The following is a 19,491-nucleotide window of genomic DNA, read 5'->3' on the forward strand; positions in this document are numbered from 1 at the left end:
GAAAAGCAGAGTTTTAAAGAATCTTGATTCTGCTGAGATACTACTCTCTTGTCTGCACACACCTTATTTGTTTCTGCTTAGTGGGTCCTCATTTTCTCAGTATTTATTATCCAAAGTCCCTGCTGTTAGGAGGTAGCAGAGGAAACCAGAGTCAGTATAGCACTAAAATATTCACTAATGAACTCACCATTTATTAGGTTAATCCCCAGTCAACCTTCCCTTCTCATTTATCAATCTCATTCTCCCCACCTCACCTTCCCCTCAATCCACTAGTCTTAGTGTCCCTGACAGCCAGTTCCTTTCCAATCTTTGGATGTTGTAAATGTCTGACAGTGCAAAGCAAATAAAGGACATCACAAGGAGTAATTTTAGGTCTTGCAGGAATTCCTAGTCAGGGAGAATGATCACAGGCAGAACCGTGGGCTAGTAAGGGCCAGTGAAGCTCTGGCAGAATGAGTCCAAGTGACATTTGAGGAGAATCTTCATGATGGCGATGTGACAGGTGCCTCACAAAACAATGGTTTGCCCTTCAGAGGCTTAAAAGAAGCCCTGGAGAAACATAGTTGGCACCCTCTAATAAAATGTTTGCAAAATGACCTGCTTTGTGATTGTCCTGCAAAGGTCAAACAAAGTGAAGGATGGCACAGATTGATCTTGGATAATTTTGTCAGGAAAATTATATCCTACCCCACCCCCTGAAAAAATCAGTATTCAGTTCATTCTTTATTTATTTTCAGAATTAACATATAAAAATATATATCATAGATAGCTTAAGAATAAAGATGCAAAAATGTTTAGTAATTGAGTTATAGAAGTACATATCCTAAGAATAAAGATGTAAAAATACTTCAGAATTATTATATAGTTGTATAATAGGATACTCAACACAGAAAAATAATGAAATGTGACCCCGCCATACAGCTCTACCAAAAAAAAAAATTATTACATAGTTGTAAATTATCTAAAATTTGCTTAATACCAGATGAAATAAATTTTATTTCTCAAGATAACCCCAATCACACAGTTGCTCCCCATAATCTCCTTTGACATTTTGTTCCCCATTGTAAGTAAATGAACTTTTCATCCTTGGATAACATGGACTTCTGGTATAAAAGCTGATAACTCCTGTCCCCTCAGCTGACCTCTGAGCTCTCTGGGGAAAGGGGTTTCCTGGGGGAAGAAATAGGGGAGATGACACCTCTGGTCGTGTGAGATGACCACCACTCCCTGTGCCTTACCTTCCCCTCAGCCTACATCCTTCTTTTGAATTCCAGGGATAGATCCTCTCCAGCCCAGAGGCTCTCAGAACTTAAATTTATGTGAATCATCATCGTGGGAGCTAATTAGAAACGCTGTTTCCCAAGCTCTACTTCTAAATATTCAGACTCAGTTGATCTGGGATGGGCCAAGGAAGCGTTATTTTTAACAAGTTCCCCAGGAGCTGTTTGTCCTAGTCTCTTTTTGGAAGACACAGTCCTCCCTCTCCTTCCCTCATTTTTCATGGTAACTTCTCAGTGATGCAGGAGGATGGGATTCTCTGCCAGCAGCTCCTCCACTCTCATGTCTTCTGTGCCTTGGGCAGCAGAGTGAGCCTTCTATCTCTCCACTTTACGAGAGCTCCTTGTCTTCTCTGACCTCTTTGCCTGGGTGTTTGTTCCCAGCGGCATCCCCATGGTCTGGCCACCTTCAGGTCTAGCGTCTCACTGCCTGTGCTGAAAACGATTGAAATGAGCCTAAAAATAGCTCCCTTAATGGCCCTGCATTGCAGCTTCCACTTCTGTTCTTGGCTGGAAGGTGGCCAAACTGACTCAGCACTGAATCTCGTCTCTGGAAGCCAGGACAAGGTTGCAAAGAGAGCTTGGGAGGGTTTGTAAGGGCTTCCTAAGGAGGGGATGGCAGAGCCTGTGTCTTCCAGAATAGATTTTCCTTGAACAACAGAATTTCTTTGGCCTTAAGGAGAAGGGTTTTAAAATTAGTGAGAAGCCCAGCACAATCCCGGCCTTTCTGGGGTACTAACCTGAGCCATCTGTGTCTAGAGTGGGCTCGTTAGGGGGAAGGGCCTGGCTTGATGTTCCTCTTCAACCCCAGAATTGGTCTTGGCCCTCCCAAAGGTTCTACCCTACGTCAGGACGCCATCCCAGACTGCAGTCCTTTCTGTTCTCCCAGACCTCGGACTCACCCCTCCACTTCCCTGCCTTTTAAAAGCTGCCATCCACAAGAGTAATAACTCAAACTTCACTAGCACCAGCCCTTACCAACACCTCCCAATTCCCCTGCTTGGTATTTCTGGGACTTCCCATGAGAGTTCTCACGTGTGTATACAGACAAGTCCAGTCCCGTTGGGCTGGCCCTGCACCAGACTGCCAACACGGGCTTCCGCAGTGCGATGTAATCATCTGGAGCAGAGTAGGGCAGAAGAAGCTCTTTCCTTTATGCTACACACTGCGAGAATGTTCCAAAAGCAGTTTTAGAAGCATTGTCACTCATACCTTACCTCTTTCCCTAAAACCCAGACCAAAACAAAGCCCAGAAAACGCTGCCATCCATATCCTTGATTCCTTGGTATCTTTTAGCCTCTCCTTTATTTTCTCCCCAGCTTGCCCTTTCCTAGCTGTTTTCCCTACAAATAAACCAAAAGGATGATTTTCATTTTAAGGATGTTCCTGCTGATCACTCTGGAGAAACAAGACTAAGGAGAAACCTGTCCATGGAAAGGAGCAGAGCCAAACTCTTGAAGGAACATGATCCCTGTGTGTGGCCTGGACTCTGTCTTTAAGATGGTATCCAGCAGCTCCTTGGATGAGAACAGGTACCGCCACCCATTAAACATCTGTTCTGAGCCAGGTACTATGCAATTCACAATTTTTCCCATTCCCAGGTGTATACAGTCCCTTCATTTTTGCAGATGGGGAAACTGAGCTTAGAGGCTGAAATGACTTGACAGCACTTACATTTCTTTAGCAGCCCACCCAGGGCTCTGGCTCAGATCTATCTTCCCCTAAGGCTTTGACTTTTCACGAGACTACATTCAAGCCAGCATTCTTGCTGGTCATTAATTCGTTTCTACAACACAAGTACACCAAGAGTAACAAGGTGGTCAAGAGTTACAGCTGTGGTGTGAGACTGACCCACCTGGGTCCCAGCTCCACTGCTGAACAACTCCCTGGAAAGGTTGATCGAGTCTCCTAAAGCCTCAGTGTCCTCATCTGCAAAATGGGACAACAGAAGAACTTCCTCATGGGGTGGTTTAGGGATTAAGTACTAAGTCTTAGCCCACTGCTCAGAACTCCTAAACAGAGGGGATTAATTTTTTGTATTGGGTGCCTGCCCTCCAGGTTTCAGCCTGGAGAGGGAGCCTCTTGGTCCTTTTTGTTTCTGATCCCCTGAGCCCCTGCTGGAGGGTTCTGAGACTCTGGTTCTGGAAGTCCAGCTCTCTGCCACCTGGTTGCTCCTGGCCAGTGGGACATCAGTCAGTCACTAAGCTGGTCTGTGCCCCCAGGAGGAGCCAGGTTTTCATTGTCCTTTGTTCACACTGGGCCAAGCTCACAGCTGTTCCTTGCTCTCTGTGGGCCTCTGTCCTGGTTACCACTAAAACACCATCTTTTTTTTTTTTTTTTAATATTAAGAAATCTTCACACACATACATTCCATTTGTGGTGTACAATCAATGTTGTGTATTCATCACTATGATCATTTTTTCAAACATTTGCATCACTCCAGAAAAAGAAATAAAAAAGAAAAAACATATATACCATACCCCTCGCCCCTCCCTCCCTCTCATTGACCACTAGTATTTCCATCTACCCAATTTATTTTACCTTTGTCCCCCTTATTATTTATTTATTTATTTTTAACCCTATTTTTTCCCTCATTGGTCTATAATCTGGATAAAAGGAGCATCACACACAAGGTTTTCACAATCACACAGTCACATTGTAAAAGCTATATCTTTATAAGTCATCTTCAAGAATCAAGGTTACTGGAGCACAGCTCTATAGTTTCAGGTACTTCCCTCCAACATCTTCATTACACTATAAATTTAAAAGGGATATCTATATAAATGCGTAAGAATAACCTCCAGGGTAACCTCTCAACTCCATTTGAGATCTCTCAGCCACTGAAACTTTATTTTATCTAATTTCTCTCTTCCCCCTTTTGTCAGAAGTCTTTCTCAACCCCTTGATTCCGTGTTCTGGCTCAACCCAGTTCTGTTCCACGTTGCAAGAGAGATTTACACCCCTGGGAGTCATGTCCCATGTACTAGGGAAAGGCAGTCGGTTCACCTGCCCAGTTGACTTAGAAAGAGGCCACATCTGAACAACAAAAGATAGTTCTTTAGGGGTGACTCTTAGGCCTAATTTTAAGTAGGCTTAACCTGTCCTTTGTAGGAATAAGTTTCATAGGAGTAAACCCCAAGATCAAGGGCTTGGCCTAGTGATTTGGTTGTCCCTATGGCTTGCAAGAATATCAGAAATTCTCCAAATGGGGAAGTTGAATATTTCCTCCTTTCTCCCCAGTTCCCCAAGGGGGCTTTGTAAATACTTCTGTATTCTCTGTCCAAATTACTCTGGGACATATCAGGGCATCATATTAACTTGGACAAACCAACAAAAGCTTACACCATATTCAAGATTCCATGTACTTAACGGTGTTTAACTAAACTGACCATACAAGTTAAATTAGGAAATGAACTACCCAAAATATAGATTTTGCACAAAATAAACATCTTTCCCTTTAGTCTCATACAGAAGTTGAAGTTTTAAAATATGGACCATATCATCCTTTACCCTGTACTCTGATATACCTTACTCGTATCCAGATCAGCTTCACTCATATCTTTACTCGAAGCCTAGTCACTTTTTCACCTTTTCAAACAGTTTCTGTATGAGGTACTGCTAACTTTCATAGCTTTTAGAGTTCATAAGCTCTAACTCTGAGTCTCAGGTGTCACATAAATACCCGAAATTTCTGGGAATCGCCAGATTATAAACAAATAGCTCAGTATCTCAGAATTTAGAAATAACAGTTTTATCTCCTGAATACATGTGACTGCTGTAAAAGTTTACAATCTAGGACCCTTTACAAAAGGCGCCAACCTGATAACCCATGTTCTCAACTTCAGTTTACCAAATTTTCATATTAGTCCATATGATTGAGACATGATAATATTTGTCTTTTTGTTCCTAACATTTCATTCAATATTCAGTCCTTAAGGTTCATATACCTAGTTGCATGCTGTGCTGGTTTGAAAGGATGTATGTACCCTAGAAAAGCCATGTTTTAATCCTAATCCCATTTTGTAAAGGCAGCCGGTTCTTGTAATCCCTATTCAGTATTGTATGTTTGAAACTGTAATTAGATCATCCCCTTGGAGATGTGATTTAATCAAGAGTGGTTGTTAAGCTGGATTAGGTGGAAGCGTGTCTCCACCCATTCAGGTGGGTCTTGATTAGTTTACTGGAGTTCTATAAAAGAGGAACCATTTTGGAGAAGAGGAGATTCAGAAAGAACAGAGCAGAGCGATATAGCCATGAGAAGTAGAGTCCACCAGCCAGTGACCTTTGGAGATGAAGAAGGAAAGTGCTTCCCAGGGAGCGTCATGAAATGGGAAGCCAGGAGAAGAAGCCAACAGATGACGCTGTGTTCGCCATGTGCCCTTCCAGATGAGAGAGGAACCCTGACCGTGTTCCACGTGCCCTTCCACTTGAGAGAGAAACCCTGAACTTCATCGGCCTTCTTGAACCGAGGTATCTTTCCCTGGATGCCTTAGATTGGATATTTCTATAGACTTGTTTTAATTGGGGCATTTTCTCAGCCTTAGAACTGTAAACTAGCAACTGACTAAATTCCCCTTTTTAAAGCCATTCTGTTTCTGGTATATTGCATTCCGGCAGCTAGCAAACTAGAACACATGCCTCACAACTTCATTCTTTCTTACAACTGCTCAGGAGTCCATAAAAACCATCTTGACTTCCTAGGCTCTTGCCACATCCTGACCTGTGTAACTTACCTCTCACTTGGCTAGAGAGGGAGGCTGCAAGGGGCTCACCCCATCTAGGCCGGCCTCTCAGCATAATTGTTTTTCTTTTTAATAGCTTTATTGGGATACAGTTCACATACCCTAAAGTTCACCCTTCTAAATTGTGCAACTGAGGTTTGTTGTTGTTTTTCTTTAGTGTATTTACAATGTTATGCAACTACTGATTCCAGAACATTTTTATCATTCCAAAAGAAACCCCATGCCTATTAGCAATGAATCCCCACACTTCACCTCCACCAACCCCTGGCAACCACTGATCTACTTTCTATTTGTCTATTCTGACAATTTCATATAAATGGAATCATAGAATTCATGAACCTTTGTGATGGACTTCTTTCACTTAGCATAATACTTCTGAGGTCCATCTTTGTTGTAGGATGTACTTAATTTCTTAGAACTGCTGAATAATATACACGTGTGTGAATATATCACATTTTGTTTATCTATTGATCAGTTGATGAACATTTAGTTGTTTCCACTTTTGGGTTATTATGACTAATGCTGATTTGGACATTTGTATATAAGTTTTTGTATGAATGTATGTTTTCATTTCTTGTGGGTATATACCTAGGATTTGATTTGCTGACAAAGAGGGTAACTTTCTGAGGAACTGCCAAATTGTTTTCCCTAGCAGCTGCCACATTTTACATTTCTACAAATGTAGGAGGGTTCCAATTTTTCCATATCCTCTCCAACACTTGTTACCTGTCTCTGTGATTATTGTGGTGGGTATGAAGTAGTATCTCATTGTGGTTTTGATTTGCATTTCCTCTGTGAATAATGATGTTGAGCATCTTTTCACATGCTTATTGGTCATTTGTTTATCTTCCTTGGAGCAATGTTCATTCAAATCCTTTGCCCATTTTTTTTTTTTTAATCATACAACCTATGACTTTTTTTTTTTCATCACATAGTTGTTTATTCATCATCAGGATCATTTCTTAGAACATTTGCATCAATTCAAAAAAAGAAATAAAAACAAAAAAGAAAAAAATTCATACATACCATACCCCTTACCCCTCTCTTTCATTGATCACAAGCATTTCAATCTACTAAATTTACTTTAACATTTGTTCCCCCTATTATTTATTTATCATTTATTATCCATATGTTTTATTTGTCTGTCGAAAAGGTAGATGAAAGGAGCATCAGACACAAGGTTTTCACAACCACACAGTCACTTTGCTTTGGTTGTCCCCACTGCTTGTGAGAATATCAAGAATTCTCCACTTGGGGAAGTTGAATTTTCCCCTTTTCTCACCATTCCCCCAAAGGGACTTTCCTTTGCCCACTTTTAAATGGGTTATTTATCTTTTTATTACTAAGTTGTTAGCATTCTTTATATTTTCTAGATATAAGTCTCTTATTAGATACATGAATTCAAAACTTTTTTCCAGTCTGTGGGTTGTCTTTTTATGTTCTTGAATATATCCTCTGAATTACAAAAGGTTTTAATTTTGAAGACACTCCATATCTATTTTTTTTCTGTTTTTGCTTATTCTTGTGATGTCATATGTAAGAAACCATTGTCTAACCCAAGGTCACAAAGATTTGTGCCTATGTTTTCTTCTAAGAGTTTTAGCTCCTACGTTTAGATCATTGGTCCATTTTGAATTAGTTTTTATATGTGGCATGAGGTAGGAGTCCAATCTCATACTTTTGCATGGGGCCACATTGATCTTTCAAATAATTTTTAGTTTTGTTGATTTCCTCTGTTGGTTATCTATTCTCAATTTCATTAATTTCTTTTTTTAATATTTTTATTGAGATATCTTCATGCACCATACATTCTATCCAAAGTATACAATTAGTGGCTCACAATATCATCACATAGTTGGTGTTCATCACCATGATCATTTTTAGGACATTTGCATCACTCCAGAAAAAGAATCTATTTCATTAATTTCTGATTTAATCCTGCTTTGAGTTTGGTTTTCTTTTTCCAGTGTCTTTTTTAATGGAATTTTATCAAGATACATATTCGCATACCATATAATCATCCAAATACAAAGTCTGCAATTGGTGATTTCGGTATAATCATATAGCTGTGCTTTCATCATCACAATTGATTTTTGGACATTTTCATTACTCAAAAATAAATAAATAAATAAAAGTAAAAAAAGAATACCCAAAACATCACATATTCCCTTATTTATTTATTTTTATGTCTTTTTTTTTCTTACTCATCTGTCTGTATACTGGATAAAGGGAGTGTCAGTCACAAGGTTTTTCATGATTACATGGTCACACCTTAAAAACTCTACAGTTATTCAGTCATTTTCAAGAATCAAGGTTATTGGATTACATTTCAACAGTTTCAGGTATTCCCCTCCAGCTACTTCAATACACCAAAAATTGAAAAAGGATATCTATATACCACATAAGAATGACCTCTAGAGTGAAGTCTCAACTCTATTTGAAATCTCTCAGCCACTGAAACTATTTTATTTCATTTCTTTCCCCTTTTGGTCAAGAAGGCTTTCTCAATCCCATGATTCCAGGGTCAGGTTCATCCCCAGGAGTCATATCCCATCTTGCTAGTGAGATTTACACCCCTGGGAGTTGTGTCCCACTTAGGGGGCAGGGCAGTGAGTTCACCAACAGAGTTGGCTTAGAGAAAGAGGTCATATCTAAGCAAAAAAAGAGGTTCTCTGGGGGCGACTCAGCCATACTCATAAGTAGGCTTAGCTGCTTCTTTGCAGGAAAAAGTTTCATAAGGGAAAGCCCAAGATCGAAGCTCCAGCCGATCAAATTGGCAGTTCCCAATGACTGAGAATATCATGTCTTACCCAGGTGGGGAATTTTAATGTTTCCAACATTTTCCCCTAGTCCCTCAAGGGGACTTTGCAAATACTTTTTAATCTTCTGCCCAGATTACTTTGGGATATATTGGGACATCACACCAGCCTGTACAAACCAACAAGATTTTACTCCCTAGTCAAGTTTCCCTAGTCAAGGTTCTGTGTTATGGTGTTTGAATAAGCTGACCCTAAAGGTTAAATTAGATAGTTTGCTACCAAAAATATAAATTTCATACCAAATAAACACCTCTTCCTTTGGTCTCACACCAAAGTTGAAGTTTTAAATATGGTCAATATCATCCCTCACTGTTTAATCTGATTTACATTAGTCCTACCCAGATCAGCTTCATTCATATCTCTAATTGAAGTCTGATCACTTTTTCAGTGTCCTTAACTGTTGCTGTATGGGGTAATGCTGACTTTCACAGCTGCAGACCTCTAGCTCTAAGTCTTAGGAGTCACACAAGTACCCAAAGTTCCAGGGAACAACCAGGTTATGTAGCAGCTCAGAATTTAGAAAGAATAGTTACAACTCCGGGATAGATACGACTGCCATGAGAGCTTACAATCTAGGTTTTTTTCAGTATCTTAAGGTAAAAGTTATTGATTCTCAAATCATTTTTCTTCTTTAATGTATGCATTTACAGCTATAAACTTGCCTCTAAGCATTACTTCAGCTGCATCCCCATAAGTTTTCCTGTGCTGTGTCTTCTTTTTCATTCATCTCAAAGTATTACCAATTCTCCCTTGGATTTCTTTTTTGACTCATTGGTTATATAGGAGTGCATTGTTTAATTTCCACGTATTTGTGAATTTCACAAATTTTTTCTGTTACCAGTTTCTAATGTCACTCCACTGTGATTGGATAATATACTTTGTACAATTCATTCCTCTTAAATGTATTGACTTGTTTTATGGCCTAGCATATGGTCTATTCTAGTGAATGTTCCATGTGTACTTGAGAAGAACATGTATTCTGCTGTTAGGTAGAGCACTATGCAGATGACTGTTAGGTCTAATTGTTATAAATTACTTTTTAAAATTCAAAAAAAACTTTCTTTTTTGCGGCAATGTACTTACTGATATAGATATAATTTCAATTATTTAAACAATCTCTTTAATTGTTGTATATTCAGGATATTTTCTATATATCCAAAATATAAACAAAGCTGGAGCAAGCAAATTTTGTAAATATTTTTGCACACACCTGATTGTTTCTTTAGTATAAATTCTTTAGAGTTGCATGCCTGGTTTAAGAACTGTCAATCTGTTAAGGCTTTTGATATATCTCGCCAAATTGCCTCCCAAAAAGATTTTGTCAATTTTCACTCCCACCCATTAGTTCCAGAAAGTTCAAGTTTCTCTGCACATCAACTGAGACTGGATAATATCGTTCTTTTGGATCTTCTGCTATATGCATTCAAGCTGTTGTGGATGTTTTGTTATTGTTGCTGCCCAATATCCGTTCTTTTTTTCCTTCTCTTAACAGTACCTCTTTTTTCCTTTGCAAACCACCCCTCTCAAACTCCAGTTCATTTTGAGGGACCCGACACATTCCCGCAACGCCAGGAGTGGGCCAGTGGCCCCTGCCGAGCCCACCAGTATTGCATACATAACCCAGCCACAGGATTGACTCAAGGAGTAAATGTGATCCTACCAGCCTAATGAGAACCATCCCCTGGACTTTTCTTGGAATACTGAACATGAGTTCTTTTTTTCCACCTGGGTTTGCTAAACTAGTAGGCTGTAAGCCTGAAACTTCTGGAAATCATCACATGGAGTGGCCCTGCCTGAGAGTAAAGCCCCCATAGAAGAAATCAGCTGAGATATGGAGAGCTGAGAGAGGATCCTGGAACATTATTTGAGAGTTCCCCTGGATCCAGCCATAACTGAAACCAATTCAACCTTCTTGAGTTCTGTGCCAGTTTGAAAGAATCATGTATCCTAGAAAAGCCATGTTTTAATCCTGACCCATCTTGTGGAGGCAGCTGTTTCTTTTAATCCCTATTTAGTACTGTAGGTTGGAAACTTGATTAGATTATTTCCACAGAGATAGAGCATGCACAATTTTGGGTATTAACCTTTGATTAGAGGGAGATGTGACTCAACCCATTCCAGGTGGGTCTTGAGTCATTTACTGGAATCGTGTAGAAGAGGAAACATTTTGGAAGAAGGTTGAAAAACTCAAGAACCACGAAAGTCCAGGCAGCCAGAGACCTTTAGCGATGAAGTAGGAAAATGCCCCCAGGGGAACTTCGTGAAACAAGAAGCCTGGAGAGAAAGCTAGCAGATGTCGCCATGTTCACCATGTACTTTTCCAGTTGAGAGACTAATCCTGAAAGTTATTGACTTTCTTGAACTAAGGTATTTTTCCCTGGATGCCTTAGATAGGACATTTCTATAACTTTGCTTTAATTTGGACATTTTCACACCCTTAGGACTGTAAACTTGCAACTTAATAAATTCCCCTTTTTAACAGCCATTCAGTTTCTGGTATATTGCATTGTGGCAGGTTTCAAACTAGAACAAGCTCCTTGCTTATGTAAACCAATATAGTTGTTATTATTGTGCTTATTTTTCATAAACTAGTTTGGTGATGAATATGGAAACCTCCAAACTAGCCTCTCAAGTGTGTCCCTGGGTCAGAATCCTCTGGAACATTGCTGTGGAGTTGTCAGTATTGTCCCCCCAAAAATTGTCACTCTCTTCCCTCCAGGCACTCAGTATTCTCTGCCCCCCACCCTCCATTTTAGGCATAGTTGTATGATTTGCTTTGGCCAATGAAATGTTGGCAGAAGAGACCTGTATCACTTCCAAATGAAAGTTTTAAAAACCTGTGTGCAGTTTGCCACATTCCCCATCCCCTGCCTCAGTGAACTTGGAAACCTGGGTCAAGAAGGCTCCCCTGTTAGCTTGGTCCTTGAGTGTCCACAATGAGGAGAGCACCCCCTGCTGACTGTTGCATCCTACTGAACCAGCTGCATGACTCACCCTGAAGGTAGAAAGAGGGGCGGCCCAACTAGGGCTGCCCCAAATTGCCCACAATGGAGCCTGTTGAGATTCTGAAGAAAGAGGCACTAAACAATAGGGTGATCAGTTTTAAGCATTTATTAGGGGACTTACAGAGAGCTGCAGCTACCTCACAACAGACAGCAAGGTCGGCAGGGAGTTCACTGAGTATGCCCACACTTACAGCCACCACTCTTTAGATTATATACGGTGGCTGAATGCCAGAAGCTTGTGTATACGTTTTGGGAAAACATCAGGTAGTGTGCTCTTTTCTCAAAGCAAGACGCATCCAGGGTGGGCAGTGTTCAAGGTTATAGAAGCCAAGGTTTGGCGTGCTTCCAGTGAATTAGGAGAGGGAAACCTGGCAAGGAAGGCAGGGGCAAGGGCATTCCTCAGTCAGGTGGGCAATGCTACATGTATCACATACCAACCCACGCTGGATGTGTGACAAGATTGAGAAAGATGTTTTCTTTATGTTAAGCCACTGAAATTTAAATGTTTAGGGTGGGCCACGGTGGCTCAGCAGGCAAGAATGCTTGCCTGCCATGCCAGAGGACCCGGGTTCGATTCCCGGTGACTGCCCATGTAAAATAAATAAATAAATGTCTGTTATTGCAGACATAACCTAGCCCATCCTTTCTGAAACAGTTCACCTGGGGAAAAATGATAGATGTTTGTCATCAACCAGCTCTATCATCTGAGTCAGCAGTTAGCCAGCAGGAAGGGCACATTGCTAAAGCAGTCGGCTTCTTTCAATATACTGTCCCTAGGCCTTTGACATCTGGCAAGCACTTCCTTAGCAAATTGACCCTATTGGATATTCCTGATGGTTTGCTTTTCTCCCAGAGGGAAGCTGATTTTATTTGGCAGGTGGTGAAAGTCAGTCCTGGGTGGTACTGGCCAGCTTATCCTACCTTCAGCATTGGGAGCATGTCCACTTAGGGCCAAAAAGGAGGGGAAACCAGCTCAGACCCACCTTCTTCCCGGCCTGTGCCTCTTGGGCCCACCATTAGAATGATATCATCAAGAGGTACTGGGCTGGGCTTGGGGTGCTGGGGTTTTCCAAACAACTTCAGCATTTGGTTTAAGGGTGGCCATATAATATGTCCCAAAGGAAGAGCATGGGCCCTGAAGTCAGGACAGATTTTATATCCAGGCTCCTCCACTTGCTGGGTACTAGGACCTAGGGTGACTCATCCATGTCTCGGTTGCCTCAACTGAGAAATGCACATTTGAAAGCACCTCACTGGGTGGGTGGTAAGGTTTCCATTAGACTTAGCTATAAAATGCTTAGTGAGGACCCAGTCCTTGGCAAAAGTGCTCTGTAAGTGGTGTCCATGGAGAGGTCATGGCTGATGACCTGGTTTCTGGTCTGGTCAAGTCCCTTCTCATCTTCTGTGGACCACAGGTGGTTCAATAGTTTGTAAGATCCTTTATAGCTCTGACACCTATCATGTCTTCACTATGATACAAAACTGAATAATGTAGGTTTCCTAAGAAAAGGTCTCTCAAAGCAATGTTTTAAGAAAATATCATGTTACTGAAAAAACAACAAAACCCTGTTGTCTATTATTTCTCTCTAGAACATATTGGAAAGCGTAGCTCTGCCATTAACTTGTTGTTTATACTTGTACTTGTTTGAAAGGAAGTATGCCCCCTAAGAAAAGCCATGTTTTAATATAAATCCCATTTCATAAAGGTAGAATAATCTCTATTCAATACTGTATGTTTGGAACTGTAATGAGATCATCTCCCTGGATGATGTGATTTAGTCAAGAATGGTTGTTAAACTGGATTAGGGGATGACATGTCTCCACCCATTTGGGCGGGTCTTGATTGGTTTATTGGAGTCCTATAAAAGAGGAAATATTCTGGAGAATGAGAGATTCAGAGAGAGCAGAGAATGCTGCAGCACCACGATGCAGAGTCCACGAGCCAGCAACCTTTGGAGATGAAGAAGGAAAATGCCTCCTGGGGAGCTTCATGAAACCAGAAGCCATGAGAGAAAACTAGCAGATGACTCCATGTTCGCCATGTGTCCTTCCAGCTGAGAGAGAAGCCCTGACTGTGTTCGCCACATGCCTTCTCACTTGAGAGCGAAACCCTGAACTTCATCGGCCTTCTTGAACCAAGGTATCTTTCCCTGGATGCCTGTTTCTATAAACTTGTAATTGGGACATTTTCTCAGCCTTAGAACTGTAAACTAGCAACTCATTAAATTCCCCTTTTTAAAAGCCATTCCGTTTCTGGTATGTTGCATTCCAGCAGCTAGCAAACTAGAACAGTACTTCAGCAGGATCCTGCCTGTCTGGCCTTAGTTTCCTCATCTGTATAATAAAGACTTGGGACTAGACATTGTTTTGGTCCCTGTGTGCTTTGACTGGCCATGATCCACTTATAATAATGCTCAGGGATGTTGCCTCTTTCCCCCCCATGCCCCATCCACTCCTATCATCAACCCAGATTTTTCTTCTGGCATTTTAAGTTGTATGCAATTCTTTGACATAGCAATAATTTTTTTATTCTTTTTTTTTTTTTTTTTTTTTTGCATGGGCAGGCACCAGGAATTGAACCTGGGTTTCCAGCATGGCAGGCAAGAGTTCTGCCTGCTGAGCCATTGTGGCCCACCCTGAATGATTTTTTATTTACAAGAAAAGTTGCAATGATAGTACAGAAAATACCCTTCATGCAGCTTCTCTAAAGTTAACATCTTACACAATCATGGTGTATTGATAAAACTAAGAAATTAATACTGGTACATTGAGACATTACAATGAACTAAATTACAGATTTTATTTGGAGTTCACTGGTATTTTCACTAGTGTTCTTTTTCTGTTCCAGGATCCAATCCAGTATACTATATAGCATTCAGTTGCCATGTTTCCTTGGTCTCCTCTGATCTGTGACAATTTTTCAGTCTTTCTTTTGATATATCGACTTTAAACAATATCTCCAGACTTTCTAGTATGAGCAATGAGCATTTTTGATTAGTTACACACTCCCATTTCCTTTTCTCCATCCCACCCATGTATTTTTCTTAATTTTTGGTGTAATTCGTATTCATTGCTATCTTTATTATATAAATATCGTTCCCTGCAGAATTGAATAGTGTACTATAATTACATTTCTTTTTATATGTAAGTTTTTGTTTGTCCTGGAGTTAATAATTGCTTCCCCATCCCTCCTTTTTAAAACAATGTTGCTTCATTTTCTTTGAAATTGACTGTCTTTCCACGCTCCCCAATAGTTCAGTTTTGTTGGTTTGTCCAGGTTAGTGTGATGCCCCGATAAATGCCAGAGTGATTTGGACAGTGAATAAAGAAATATTTGCAAAGTCACCTTGGGAAAATGGTAAGAAAGGGGGAAATATTCAACTTCTACATTTGGAGAATTTCTGATATTCTCACAAGCAGTGGGGACAATCAATTAATAGGCCAAGCCCTCAATCTTGGGATTTGCCCCATGAAACTTATTCCTGCAAAGGATAGGCTAAGTTTACTTAAAATTAGGCCTAAGAGTCACCCCCAGAGAACCTCTTTCGTTGCTCAAATGTGGCCTCTCTCTCGAAATCAACACAGCAAGTGAATTCACTGCCCTCCCCCACTACGTGGGACATGTCTTCCAGGGGTGTAAATCTCCCTGACAATGTGGGACAGAATCCCAGGATGAGCCAGGACTCGGCATCAAGGGATTGAGAAAACCTTCTCGACCAAAAGGGGGAAGAGAGAAATGAGACAAAATAAAGTGTCAGTGGCTGAGGGATTTCAAACACAGTAGAGAGGTTATCCTGGAGGTTATTCTTATGCATTATATAGACATCCCTTTTAGTTTATGGTATATGGAGTAGCTGGAGGGAGTACCTGAAACTGTAGAGCTGTGTTCCGGTAGCTTTGTTTATTGAAGATGATTGTATAATGATATAGCTTTTACACTGTGACTGTGTGATTGTGAAAACCTTGGATCTGATGCTCCTTTTATTTAGGATTTGGACAGATGAGTAAAAAATATGGATAAAAAATAAATACTGGGGGGACAAAGGTTAGAATAAATTGGGTAGATGGAAATACTAGTAGTCAATGAGAGGAAGAGGTAAGGGATATGGTATGTATGAGTTTTGTTTTTTTTTCCTTTTCCTGGAGTGATGCAAATGTTTGAAAAAATGATCGTGGTAATGAATACACAACTATGATATTGTGAGCCATTGACTATACACCATGTATGAAATGTTTGTATGTTCAAGAATGTTTATATGTTAAGTTTTATCGATAAAGATATTTTTTTTAAAAGACGTTCAATTCAATTTTGCAGATGGTCAATCATGTCAAATAATTTATTAGTTCAGTTTTTATTTTGGAACTCCCATCTCATCCCCTGACCTCAGGCCAATATAGATAGGGGCTACAAAACTCCTTCAACTCCTCTTGTCATCATCTGGGTGATTCCCTTCTCTCTTTTGGTGTCTCTGTCTTCTGTATTCCTAGATTTTCTATTTCTTGGTTTACATCCTTTTGTTGGGGCATGTCTTTCCATAACTTTCAGAGAAAGGAGTCTGAAATCACTCACTTTCTACCTTTACACTTGAGTTTTCAGAATAGACTTCTAGAGAGTTTCCATTGTTACTGTCAAGTAGTTCAGGGCCATTCCGTCTCCTGATCCTGTTTTTCTTCTCTGAAAGCTTTTAGGGTTCTCTCTATCCCTGAATTCTGAAATGCCAGGCCCAGTTTTTGTGATTTAGGTGACCTGATCCCACCTCTGGATCTAGAGATGGGCATGTGACCCAGCAGGTCCAATCAGCATATTCTATCCGCCCTGGCCATGGCGATTAAATTTGGGATAGGCTCATAACTCAGTTAAACAAGAGACTCAGTTCTGACTTTGGTGTGAAGTAGGGGGACAAAATTTCTCCCTAGCTCTGACTTGAACCCTGAAGGGTACCAGCCCAGAGTTACCAGGGACCTCCATGAAGTGAAGGCCTTCTTGAGAGGGAAACTGCATTAGTTATTTATTGCTGCGTGTGCTGGTCTGAAAGGATTGTGTACCCTAGAAAAGCCATGCATTAATCCTGATCCATCTTGGGGAGGCCACTGTTTCTTTTAATCCCTATTCAGTACTGTAGGTTGGAAGCTTGATCAGATTATCTCCACGGAGATGTGACTCACCCAATTATGGGTATTAACCTTTGATTAGAGGGAGATATGACTCGATACATTCCAGGTGGGTCTTGGTCCGTTTACTGGAATCCTTTAAAAAACGAAACATTTTGGGAAAAGCTTTACAGCCACGAGAAGCACAAGCGCCCTTGCAGCCTTAGACACCTTTGGAGATGAAGGAAAATGCCCCCAGGGGAGCTTCATGAAACAAGAAGCCTGGAGAGAAAGCTAGAAGTCGTCACCATATTTCCCATATACCTTTCCAGTTGAGAGAGAAACCCTGAACTTCATGGGCCTTTCTTGAGTGAAGGTGACCCCTTATTGGAGCCTTAATTTGGACATTTTTATAGACTTGCTTTAATTTGGACATTTTCATGGCCTTGGAACTGTAAGCTTGCAACTTAGTAAATTCCTGCTTTCAAAAGCCATTCTGTTTTTGGTATATCACATTCCAGCAGCTAGCAAACTAGAACACTGAGTAACAAATCACCCCAAAATGTATTGTCTTAAAACAGTGAACACTTATTATCCAAGTGCAGCTCAGTCAGGTGCCTCTTCCTTAAGGTCTCTTACAAGGCTGTAATCAGAGCATCATTTAGGGCTGCACTCTCATCTTAAGCTCAACAGGGAAGAAGGTGCTTCCATACTCACTCATGAGTGAGTCATTGCTAGGATTCAGTTCCTAGTTGGACTGCAGGCCTCGGTTCTTTACCGGCTGTTGACCAAAAGCCTCCTTCAGTGTCTGGCCATGTGAGCCTTAACATGTCAACTGGTTTTCATCAGAGCAAGCAAGTGAAAGAGCAAGCAGAAGCAAAGTAAGATGGAATTCAGAATCTTTTAGGAACTGTTCTAGTTTGCTAGCTGCAGGAATGCAACATACCAGAAACAGAACGGCTTTAAAAAGGGGAATTTACTAAGTTGCTAGTTTACAATCCTAAGGCCTTGAAAATGTCTAATATTAAAGCAAGTCTATAGAAAAATGTCCTATCTAAGGCATCCAGGGAAAGATACCTTGGGTCAAGAAGGCCGATGAAGTTCAGGGTTTCTCTCTCAAGTGGAAGGGCGCATGGCAAACACAGTCAGGGCTTCTCTCTCATCTAGAAAGGCACACGGTGAACATGGCGTCATCTGCTAGCTTCTTCTCCTGGCTTCCTGTTTCATGAAGTTCCCCAGGAGGCATTTTCCTTCTTCATCTCCAAAGGTCGCTAGCTGACAGACTCTGTTTCTCATGGCTATGTCATTCTGTTCTGCTGTCTCTGAATCTCTTTAATTCTCCAAAATGTTTCCTCTTTTATAGGACTCCAAAACTTATCAAGACCCATCCAAATGGGTGGGGACATGTCATCACCTAATCCAGTTTAACAACCACTCTTGATTAAATCACATCTCCAGGGAGATGATCTGATTAGTTTCAAACATACAGTATTGAATAGGGATTATTCTGCCTCTATGAAAAAGGATTTAGATTAAAACCTGGCTTTTCTAGGGGACATACATCCTTTCAAACCAGCACACACTCCAAACAATTTCTAAAATGACATTTAAAGACGCCTTTGTTTAAATGTGATCATACTACCCTGCCTTGGTACACTTCCTGGTAAAAATTCAGAGCCTGTGACAGGTAGAAAATGGTTGCCTAAGATGAGATCTTGGCCCAAGCAGTTGACTTTGCACAGTACTTTGAGGAGGTACCGGCTCATTCTCAGATCATCAATTAGTTTCTAGCAGAACCACCCCCTCGCTCAGTCATGATATTATTCAGAACTCTTCTGGTTGCAAATGACAGAGTCATTACTCAAGCAGTTTTGGCAAAGAGGGGGAGTTGCTGGCTCAAAGAATGGCTTAACAAGTTATGGAAAAGAGTCCAGGCACAACAGAATCAGGTAACTCAAACCCCCTATTTTTATTTCCCCCAGTACATCTCTCTCACTGGAGACTAGCTTTTACTGAAGGCTGGAAACATGGCCACTCACATTCTAATCCTCACATCCCCCCACCTTCTGCAATCAGACAACTGCCAGCCACGCTCACTTCCCTCAAGTTTAAAATCCCAGGAAAGGGCTCTGATTGGTTCAGCTCATGTCAGGCAGCCATCCACGGACCAATCACCAGGGACCACTAGACTAGTGCAGACCAATGAAAAAACACGTGGCTCTCTGAGCCCTAGTGGGCGTAGAAGCAATCCCTTAGAGAGGAGGTGCCAAGCAAACAGAACTAGAGGCCACAAATGTCCCAAAGTTAGAAACTGCCCAAGAATGTTATAGTAAAGCCTGCCCATAAATCTACAACAGCATCCCTTTCAAAACCAACGCTTGGAAAAGCACACTGGAGGCCAATTAAGTGACTATTGACAAGTCGATCTCATTAATATGGTAACTCTGGTCATCACTACAAGTTTATTAGCTGCATGTGGTATCGCATTGAGAGGGCTCATCCCTCCACTCAAAAAGGGACATATACAAGCCCCAAACAGACTGTTCGGCATGCCCCA

The sequence above is a fragment of the Tamandua tetradactyla genome, chromosome 5, assembly GCF_023851605.1.
Source record: "Tamandua tetradactyla isolate mTamTet1 chromosome 5, mTamTet1.pri, whole genome shotgun sequence".
NCBI lineage: Eukaryota > Metazoa > Chordata > Mammalia > Pilosa > Myrmecophagidae > Tamandua > Tamandua tetradactyla.